The 11215-nt window shown below is 41.2% G+C and overlaps 1 pseudogene across 1 annotated transcript; it reads right to left on the reverse strand.

Moving 5' to 3' along the window:
- Window positions 1-3552: 3552 nt before the first annotated feature.
- On the reverse strand, window positions 3553-7816 carry LOC145429593 (histone H1 pseudogene; annotated as a pseudogene). Its single transcript, XR_013909839.1, has one exon. The product of XR_013909839.1 is annotated as a histone H1 pseudogene (transcript).
- Between the last annotated feature and the right edge of the window lie 3399 nt (window positions 7817-11215).

Below are 11215 nucleotides of genomic sequence, written 5' to 3' on the forward strand. Positions count from 1 at the left end.
GAAATATGTAAGATGTGTGAATTCTTTGAAAAACTAGAAGGTATCTAAAATTGCCTCAAGTGAAAATGAAATTCTCTAATGACACTCTGATAGTTAGGTCAGCATAAGGGCCAGAAGGCCTGTGAAACCACAATATCCTTTGAGTGCAGAAGCAAAGGAAAGAATTAGGCCAGTAATTGCAGACATGCAGAAAGCAGGTATTCTCGTGAAAACTAATAAAGCCACGTGTAATACACCACTAGCAGTAAAAAAGACAAAGTACAATGGACTCCAGAAGCAGAAAAAGCTTTCGTTGATTTGAAAATAGCACTGCAGACATGTACCGTCTTAGCATTACCAGACTATGGAAAACCTTTCGTTCTCCATGTTGATGGTGCAGGAGGGTATATGAAAGCAGTCTTAACTCAAGCTTTTGGAGAAAAACAACGTCCATTAGCTTTCTACTCATGCAAACTTGACTCTGTAGCTGCTGGATTACCTACCTGTGTTCAGGCATGCGCAGCAGCAGCAGAGGCAGTTAAAAAATGTGCAGACATTGTTCTAGGACATAAATTGATCATCAAAGTCCCACATGCAGTGACCTCTATTTTGCTCCAAGCGAACCTCTCTTTCCTCACGCATGCAAGACAACTTTCTTATGTGGGGATTCTACTTACACAATCACACATAAAAATAGAGAAGTGTGGCCAGCTAAACCCAAGTACACTTTTGCCGATTTCTCTGGACGGAGAACAACACTGTTGCATTCAAAAATTAGAGGAAGATACAAAACCTCGCACTGATATATACAGCTCCCCCCAGAGCAGTTTCAGTAATGTTTTTGTGGACGGCTCAGCGTCAAAAGACATTCACGGTAGAAATTGTGTGGGTTATGCGGTCACAACTGTTGATAAAGTGATAGAAGCAAAAGCTCTCAGCTCCTCAAACTCTGCTCAAAGCGCAGAACTAACCGCAGTCATCAGAGCATGTACTTTGTATAAGGGTCAAAGTGTTAATGTTTACACAGACAGTCAATATGTCTATTCAGCAGTTCATCATTTCGCTAAAATATGGCATAACAGAGGAATGACAACTTCCTCAGGCAACACAGTTCAACATGCAAACCTTCTAAAAAAGCTATTAGAAGTAATAACGTTGCCAAAAGAATTAGCACTATGCAAATGTGCAGCTCATCAAAAGGATGACACAGAAATTACGAGAGGAAATAACTTTGCTGACAAAGCAGCAAAAGCAGCTGCAGAAAAACAAATTGATGTTTTAACAACAGAAACCATAGATCTAATACCTTTAGAAATACTAGCAGATGCACAGAAAACAGCATCGCTGAGTGAACAAAAATCTTGGGTGAAAGATGGAGCAGAATTAAAAGACAACCTCATGATGTGTAATGGCAAACCAGTGCTTCCAAAATCTTTGCATAGAACTGCTGCTTTAGTGACACATGGGAAAACTCATGTGTCATCAGGAGGGATGACTAATATTCTTAATAAACAATTCTATACAAAAAATTTTGAAAGTTCAGCACAAGAGTTTATCAGAACATGTATGATTTGCCAAAGACACAACGCACAGGGAAATCTACGTCCAAAGCGAGGGCATTTCCCTATACCACCGCATCCATTTCACACTGTCCACATGGATTTCATAGAATTAAATGAATCACAATCCTCCAAATATGCACTTGTGATAATTGATGTATTTTCCAAGTGGCCAGAAATATACCCAGTGAAAAAAGCAGATGCAATATCAGTAGCAAAATGTCTATGTAATCATTTTATTCCAACGTACGGTATTCCATCTCTGATAAGATCAGACAATGGCACACATTTTGTAAATGAAGTAATAAGTAAAGTTTCTGAAGCTTTAGGCTTCAGCATAAAACATCACTGTTCTTATCATCCACAAAGTGCAGGATTAGTCGAGAGAACTAACGGCACAATTAAACAAAGGTTGAGGAAATGTATGGAAGAGACTAAAAAACCTTGGCCTGAATGTCTAAGCTTGGTTAAATTATGGATGAGAATAACTCAAGGAACAGGTGGTCTAACGCCATTTGAAATCGTACATGGCAGACATTTTCCACTCCCCATAATGAGTGAGCCAATTAATAAATCTATTGCAGAAACAACAATGGCAGAATGGATGACAAAACTATTTGAGAATAAAGAAGTGAGATTAAGCAATCAACTGCCGAGTGACTTTTCTTCAGTTTCTTGCAGGTTGAACCCCGGTGATTGGATTCTGATTAAAGTCCTCCAGCGGAAAAACTGGAGTGCTCCAAAGTGGGAAGGTCCCTTCCAGGTGCTACTTACCACACCCACAGCGTGTAAGATAGCCGAACGAGTTTCGTGGATTCATCAATCCCACGTGAAGAAAGTGTTTGCACCACAATAAGACGCCGGTTCCCCTGACTCTTACGTGAACCCCTGCTGGAGGACAGGGCTGAACGGGTTTCCCGCCCTGTGCTTCCTCGGCAGTGCTACTCACATGGGAGCTCGGGTGTGCCTGGTCGCCCTGAAGATCAGACTGACCTATCCCACCGAAGAGCAGAACCAATAATAACACCAGGGACGCCTGAATAAAATCTCAACAAGATGACTGAGGAAAACAACCTGATAACATCCATTCATTAAACATGACAAATGCTTTGAATGTTTTGAAACAACTGAGAGACGCTCAGCAGCAGGACTACGTTACCGATACTCAAGGTTGGTGGGACTGGCTGCTGAGCGGCTCTTGGAAATCTCTACTGATTAAAGGCCTGTTGGCCCTTTTCAGTGTGATGTTACTATTTTGCCTTTTCATTGCTTGTATTATCCCATGTCTGAGAAGCATAATGATAAACATGTTCAAGCGTATGTTAGGAAACCATGTCTTGGCTCAGTCAGTTATGGAGGATCCCTATCGTCAGTATGATATGCTGAGTGTGAGAGAGAGAGAAGAAAATCTCTATGACAATCTTGACAAGCTTGTTGTTTAATTATTTCACTGAATGACGTGCAAGTTGAAAATGTGACTAACAAGTGACTATGCATTGAGTAAAACATGTGAAATATATTAACATCAGGAGGGAATGTTAAGAGAATTTTTATTTTAGTTAAATCATTAAAGTATAATCAAGTAGAAACAAGTATGCCTTATAATCAAGTGTTTATATATTTTCACACGGTAAAGCTTACTGTTGAAAAGAACACAATGTATTCCTTGCTTAAGTGTGTGAGATGTTTGACAAAGACAGGATATATACATGCATTCTTTACTTCAGTGTCTGCGATGTCAGATAAGCATGAATACTGCTGTGTCGTTGTTTTTCAGTTTGTGTGCAGAAGTTAGATAGCTAAGACAATGCCTGAGCTCTCCCCTCTTCAGTTGAAAGAGGAAGTACTATGTAACCCATTTTGCCTTATAAATAAAGCGAGTAAACGGTGCTCGGTGTGTTAGTCTGCTCAGAGACTCTCACCCGTGCGCACGTCTTTGAAACTCTGAGTCGGTCTGCCAGTGTCTCATTTCTCTCTTACTGTGCTTTTACAAATGTCAACCCCTTGACATGATGTCATCCTTAGACTCCCTCTGCGCTGTCGATGGAGCTTGGCACGCTCCCCTCATCCTTCAGGTGCCCATCTGCTGTCCACAATCTCCTCTGTTGGCCTCTGGAAAGCCCTTTTGGCACAGCTCTCATTCCAACGCAGTTTCATGGTCCTTGCTGTGGCTCCAAAGTCTGATCTCATGATGGGCCCCAACCAGCTTGACCTTTGACCTCAACCACTGCCTGGCTGTCGGCTATGCCTGGAATGGTTCACGCTTCTCACTGGGCGTCTGAAGATTTCTCAGGAGATTACTGCTGCACCTGTATTTCCTTGCTAAGAGGAAAAACTTCTATTTGGAGAGCATGTCAACAATCATCAAACCACATTCTTTAGTTCAGTGAACTTCACTTATAGGCCATCAAAGCCTCATCTGAACATGGATGCATCACTTGCATAGGTTTAATACCTGTAAATAAACTGTTAATCACACAAATCGCTGCAAAAATTATATAAAACAAAATTTAATGTTAATTCTAGAATTTAATGTTAATTCATTGTTTCATATTAATCCTGGATCCCCCATCTTGACACATGGACACTCCCATGAGTCAACTCATCAAAATCAGATTCCTGTCTTAAAGAAAAAGATTAGCTAGATCATATCCCAGGCAACATCAGGGCATCTCCTCCCCTGGAGCAGCACCACCCTGGACCTATAATCCTGCAATAAGAATGTTAGTGTGTTTTGCATAACACCTGGCTCTGCCAGGAGCCTGCATACACACCATCATGGCCTGGAAAACAAAATCTGGAAGTGAAATCAAACTTCACACCTATAAACAATTATATCATAAAAGTAATAAGCATTCAGCACTAGCAAGACAAGTGTCATGTGCAGGTTTTCTCAAATCAGTAAACTACAATTAATACCATAATTTGCCTCAGACATGGATCATCCCATGTACTCAGTCAACAGTAATGTAATCAGTGACTTCTCGTAAGCAAAGTCACTCCACTCATATATTATTTATGGGCTCAAGAGTGGCCAGCAAATGAGCCCATATTAACTATTCCATAACACCGCATCTCTTATTTGTTTGTCTCATGTCACTTGTCCGCTTCTGCTGAATCTTGTACATGCAGTCTCAAAAAACAAACATTAGCAACACACATTGATTATCCTGGTGGGCAGGCGTCGGCCATCCACATTCCAGAGGTGCCATAAAAACACCATAAAGTTAGCCAACCCTAGCTGTGGAAAGAATGTCATTCACATATAAACCCAGAAATCCTGTAGTAGGAAAACATTAACTAATCCTCTTATAAATCACATGATCAAACACATGAAAAACTGCAATGCTGTAGAAAAGAAATGCAAATGTTAGCGCTGCGCAGGCGTATACACTTTCTCACAGTAATGTCTGTGAGCAACACAAGTTAGTGAATGACACACACATAGTAAATTCACAGACAGAGAAAATGGCATTTAAAAGATTGAATCGTCATGCAACCTCGAATGTTGCTGTCATCTTTCTGCTCCTGTAACAAAAACACATAAAATCATCCACCCTTTTGTCCTGTCTAGGTGGAGGTTAACCTTGAGTCGTGGTCAAGTCCTGTCAGCTTTTACCAGTCAGTCAGTTTGTTTTTTATTTCCATTCATTCATTCATTCATTCATTCTTTCTTTCTTTGCTGATAGTGGAACCTGTCGTCGCATTTAGTTTCCACTTCCAGCAAAATGACGTCATTTCAAAAAAAAAAAAAAAGAACTTTAGATCGGATTACATTGCTGAATCCCTTTTAGGCCGGGACTTTCATTTAATATTGTCCCAAATAAGTAGCTTTCTCCAGAGCCCATTTTAATGTGGAGAAAACTCACTTGTAACGGCTTTCCCAACAGGTCGTATAGCACTTTCAATTCCCAACGTGCAGATCTGCTTAAAGAAAAGAAATAGACAAACAAAATCAGTGCCTGTTCAAAAGATAAAAACGAAAAATAACAGAGATTATCAAACCAAACTTTCAGTGCACTGTAAAAGTATCAAAATAAAAAGGCCTTGTTAAGTCATGACACAAACTCCTCATCAACTTCACAACAGGAGAAGAATCATCAGCTAGATTCACTCCAAACCAACCATCAGCTGCACAACTCACAACATAACCCTAATGTCTTCTTTAACTTATGAGTTTAATCACCAGGTCTGTGCTCTTCACTCATTTAGGCCACAGATCTATTTTATTCAATTTTCCTTTTTCCCTTCATCATAAAACATGTGACATGTTGTCATGCACTTCACAAAAGAAGTTTGTTCTGACGTATTCAGAGTTGTGTATCTAAATACAGGATTCACTCACACATCAAAACAGGAAACTCAGTGTTTTAGAGTCTCCTCTCAACACACAACAAACATCCCATTCACTCGTGCTAGAATTCAGTCACCTTTCATTAATCTAAAACCGATCAACTAATTTGCATATCAGCTATTAACCCACTAGGATGACAGGACGACAGAAATGCATGTTCAAAATGTTATCACTAAAAGAGAATTTCCCTCATACAGTAAATTACTTGCTGCATCAATCAAGCAGGAAGCTTGTCCCAATTTACTATATTAACAACTAAATTTATTGTCTGATCACTGGTTGGTCAAACCAGAATCTTTTTCCCCACAAAAGTTTAAATTGTTGTCCTGCAACCTGGAGAGTCAATTTTTTGCATTGGATAAATTCAGTATTTGATAACAAGTGTCTGCTAAATTGACACTATTTTAACACTGATGAAAGATAACAAGCTAATTTTCATTACATGTGTTTGTGTTATTAGGCAGGTTTAATGCATGTCTGTGGAGCTGCATATCCAGCAGAGCATGTTCTTAAAGCTGCCTTTCCTACACACTTCTCTACTATTATTTAATCATTTCTTAACTAATGTGCTGTGAGTCCACTGGTCTTTGCATCACACGGGGTGACTTGGACAAGATGATAAACAGACTCACGCTTAAGATGTTGTCTAATCTTCAGAAGCTCTCTTGTGTTTGGAAGTGTTAGTAGGGTTAATGCATGTTCTGCTTGTGTGTGTGATTTTGTATGTTTCTATTTTCGCAATGTTTCAGACCCCTTCACAATTTTCCAACTTAAGCAGTCAGTTTTCTTTTCCCAGGTTTTTTTACCCCAAATTTTAATTTCCCACATTAAATAACAAAATTTGTGTTCTCACCACTCTCACTCTATTGTCCTCTCCCACTTCAATAGTCCAATAGCAGGCAGTTTCTCCTTCAGCTTTGTCCTGTCCCTCCTCTGATGCGGTTGACTTTGTGCTAGTGGCTGAAGTGCTGCTGCTGCCTTCTTGGGCGACTTCTTAGCAGCTGCTGCCGGTTTCTTGGCTTTGGCCGCGGTGGGCTTCTTGGCTTTGCTCTCAGTAACCTTGTTCATCTTAAAGGATCCGGAGGCCCCGGTGCCCTTGGTCTGCACCAGAGTGCCCTTCGCCACCAGGCTCTTGATGGCGGTCTTGACACGGGCCTTGTTCTTGTCCACATCGTAGCCTCCGGCAGCCAGAGCCTGCTTGAGAGCGGCCACGGACAGGCCGTTGCGCTCCTTGGAAGCGGCCACGGCTTTCACAATCAGCTCGCCCACGCTGAGGCCGACCTTCTTGGGCTTGGAAGTCATCGTCTTCTTCTTCTTGGCCTGAACCTCTGCACAGGGCGCAGGGCGTGTTTATGATGGAGCCTTTCCCACCACAGCGCTGGCACGTTGAACGCATCATGAAGGGTCCATTTCTTTCATGTCGCTAGCCAGCATGCTAGCCGCATGTGGCTTGCCCGAGTCACTCAGTCCTTTCTGAGCATTTCAACATGCTGCCACCGCCATCTTGCTCGCCCCTCCGTGGAATTCATCCAATCAGACAGGAAGATGGGTTTGCTTTCTTCTGCTGCTGCTGTTTATCCACATTGCTGCTGCTTTGCTGGGACTTTTTGTGCTCAGGACTTGCTGCTGTCTCTTTATCATGTTATTGCTTCGGAGCTGCATTCCTTATCTTCAGGGAGGAGTGAGCTCGCTTGTGAGGTTGAGAAACACATGGCACTGTAAATAAGTCAGCCAGAAACCTGGCCTGCATGTTTCCAATGATGTTAAACTATGACTTTCTTCCGACTGCTGCATGTGAAAAATTGATTCAGGTCTGCTTTTCACCTGAAAGTGACAAACTAAGACATGTTCATTATTATCATCACTGCTTAATCAACACACATCTCTCTCTCTCTCTCTCTCTCTCTCTCTCTCTCTCTCTCTCTGTGTTTTTGTGAACAGTCCTTTCTTAAAAGCAGAAAATAAGATTGTAGTTGTTCTTGGCTGATCAACACAAAACCTTTTTCCTATAATTATTTTTCATCTACAATGTAAATTTTGTCTCTTTTTCACTCTTTTTTAAAATATATATATATATATATTTTAAAATAGCTGGTGACCTGCAGAATCACCGCTCTCACAATCAAAGGCAATCACTCTTACACAGCGCACAAAAACACTGTGACGTCAGACACATTCACACTCACTTTTTCATCTGCGTAAATAAATCACATGGCTGATGATATGTGCCATGGTGATCCATAAATATGATCACCAGTTTATTTAACTATTTTTCAACCCAACAAAACAAATAAACAAAAACATAATGCTGATGTTATGAACACTCTACACACAAGTCAAGATGCAGGAAAACTGCTCACGGAAACGCTGCACACTCCAGTTATCACAGTTATCATAGTTCTGTTTGTGTGAATTATCTGCTTTCATTATTAATACCAGTTTATAGGTTGTTATCCTTTTTATTATTAGTTTGAATGCATTAAAATTAAGTTGTAATTTAGCTTTTTGTTTATTTTACTTTATTCCTCTTGCATTTATATCTATTCAGTCGGGTCTGTTTCCAACCCTTTTTTAAACTACTTCAAACTACTGTGATCTCTAATTTTCGCTGGGTGAGGGATTATTATGTTCTTCCTAGTCTGAACTGCTCTCTTCACCTGAGCTGCTATCCTATTCTGAGTTACTGTCTACTTTGTTTCTTCTACCTCTTGCTCTTCCACGATGCATTCCTCTCTCTTTCTTTTGGATTAATCGTGCTCCAGCTTGCTGTTTTTCTAGACATTTCTCATCAGGTGTTAATTTTACTTGTTTATCACCCATTTTCAAAGATTTTGCTGGGCCGTCGCTGGCACGCTTGACTTCAGAGTGGTTTACTGATACGGCCTTCGACTTCACCCTAACGGTGAAGCGGTATCAGTTTTATGAGATGAAACTCAACCGTTCTCCTTTGTCACCAGCACGTGAGCCTCAGCAAAGAAAACAAAAAATGGAAGTAGTTCAGCAGCGTATTGTGCTGTAAAATCAACTTACTTCCAGACACATACACACACATAAACATTTGCGCGCTAATTTGTCACGAGATAATTTCAGCTACCTCTAAAACTGGTCGAAACACAGTTCCTTTTGGCGAACTTAAACCTAATTTGTCACGAGATAATTTCAGCTACCTCTAAAACTGGTCAAAACACAGGTCTTTTGGTGAACTTAAACCCCCCCCTTTTTTTTTTAATCACATTTCTTTAAACTTTTGCGGCCGTCTTATATACCGAAATAGTGTTTCTCACCCCTGACGTCCCACTGGTGATTCAGATCATTGGACTGAATCCCACCGCCGTGGACCAGATTATAACACCGGCCCAGACCCGAATTTAATGTCCTGGGGCTCTCTCCTCGTCCAAGAGGGCTGTGCACAGGCTTCGGTGCTGGCTCCCCACGGCGTCAGGAATCAGTGCTGGATCTTGGAACAGAGTCACAGATAACAATTCTGATATTTTCTGCTCCGGCTCGGAGGACCAAATAATGTTAGGGAAAATATTCTAAAACACTTCTTCAGTAAAGACTCAGAGAAGAGAAACACACAGAACTTCTTGCTAGCAAGGGCAGCCTCCAGACTGAGACTCGCACTAAGAAACTGCCCCAATCTTTATTTATACTTCAGTAGGTGTGTGTGTGTGTGTGTGTGTGTGTGTGTGTGTGTGTGTGTGTGTGTGTGTGTGTCCTGCTGATCAAAGGGTCATGAGAGCACAAAAGGTACATCCTTGGTCAGGAAAGGGGGTAGTCTCCCCCACCCTAGATAACATGGTGAGGAAGTCCAGCAGTTCATCTATATGTAAAGAAGCACTTAAACTAAAACAGACATAGCTACGTTAATCCTGCCGTAAAACAATAAAACAAGGTATGAGCTCTCACGCTCCCAGACGTGGCCTGCAGCCTGTTAGAGATCACACACAATTAATTATATGCCCCTAAGTATACATGGTTGAATATTTCCTAATACAAATAACTACATGCAGTATTCTACCATATGCAAACTTATATCACTAAAAGATTATACTGACTACTAAATACAATTTTCCATTGACATCTTATGAACAAATATTATGAACAAAAATTATCTAATGAACAAACAGCAAATTTTCAGAGAAGAGGGAGAGAAAACAGTTCACATTTTAAAACAGTGATTGATTGCACTTCAAGAAAACTAAAGATTGCAACATCTTATAGCCTAGCCGTGCGTGGTGGGGTCTCATTAGAATGCCTCCACTACTAAAAACTCTCTCAACTGGGGCAGAAGAAGCAGGGCTTGAGAGGACCTTCAAGGCAACAGTGTGTAGACTAGGGAAACGCTCTTTGTTTTTTGACCAAAAGGTGAGTGCATCACAGTCACAGTCATTTATGCTGTCTAGGTACTTGCTTATTTGTGCATCAGTGCTCGAGTCCTGGCTTGTGCTGCGTTGCAACCTAAATGCCTTGTTGTGGATAGGCGTAGCTTTGGGTCACGTGGTGTCGGTAATAGTAATAGTGATTGCTATATCACCTGTTCACGTCCCGAGGGAATTTTTGTGAATGAGTGGGTGATGGGGGAAGTCGACTTTTGCTGACCGCTCAAGCTTAGAATGTCTTTTGATCACTGTTTTTCTACAGATTTTAAGGATTTGATAACAAATAAAGGAGTTTTTAACCTGGAACTTTGACTTACGTTTTGAACAGTGGGCGCGTTAACATTATTCCCCTACTCAGCTGCTCGGCGACTCAAAGGCTTGACAGTTGCCAATATGCTTTATAGCGTGAAAGAAGACATTGTTTTGGGGGTGGTGCTGAGTCACTGTCCGATAATTCTGTGTCTTCTTTTGTTGGTGCTGCAGATGCATCTCACTCACACACACACACACACACACACACACACACACACACACAAAGACAGGATTAGACAGGATGCTTCTAATGGTGCTGTAAAACCAAAGACAGTGTTAATAAGTGCAACAATAACAATAAATAATTATTATTATACAGCCACCTGTTAATTACTTTTTAAGGTCATCTCTGAACCTCTTCAGTGCTGATCCGGTTTCACCATTTTGGACATCCAAATCTACCCAGGTCAGTCCAAACTGGGGGTCGAGCATGGTGGCAAGGAAGTAGATCCGGTGGCTAAACGGCTCCTCTGGATCCTCTTCATCCATGCAAATCTGCCTAAAAAATTCCAGAGAACTGTTTCTCTAAGGGTCTTTTCAGTGCCCTGACCAATGTTCCCTCTAAGCTGCGCACGTGCGCAATTGCGCACTGCTGGCACGGTGTCTGCACACAGAAAATCTGCATTGCG

This window comes from Astatotilapia calliptera, chromosome 6 (assembly GCF_964374335.1).
Source record: "Astatotilapia calliptera chromosome 6, fAstCal68.1, whole genome shotgun sequence".
Taxonomy (NCBI): Eukaryota; Metazoa; Chordata; class Actinopteri; order Cichliformes; family Cichlidae; genus Astatotilapia; species Astatotilapia calliptera.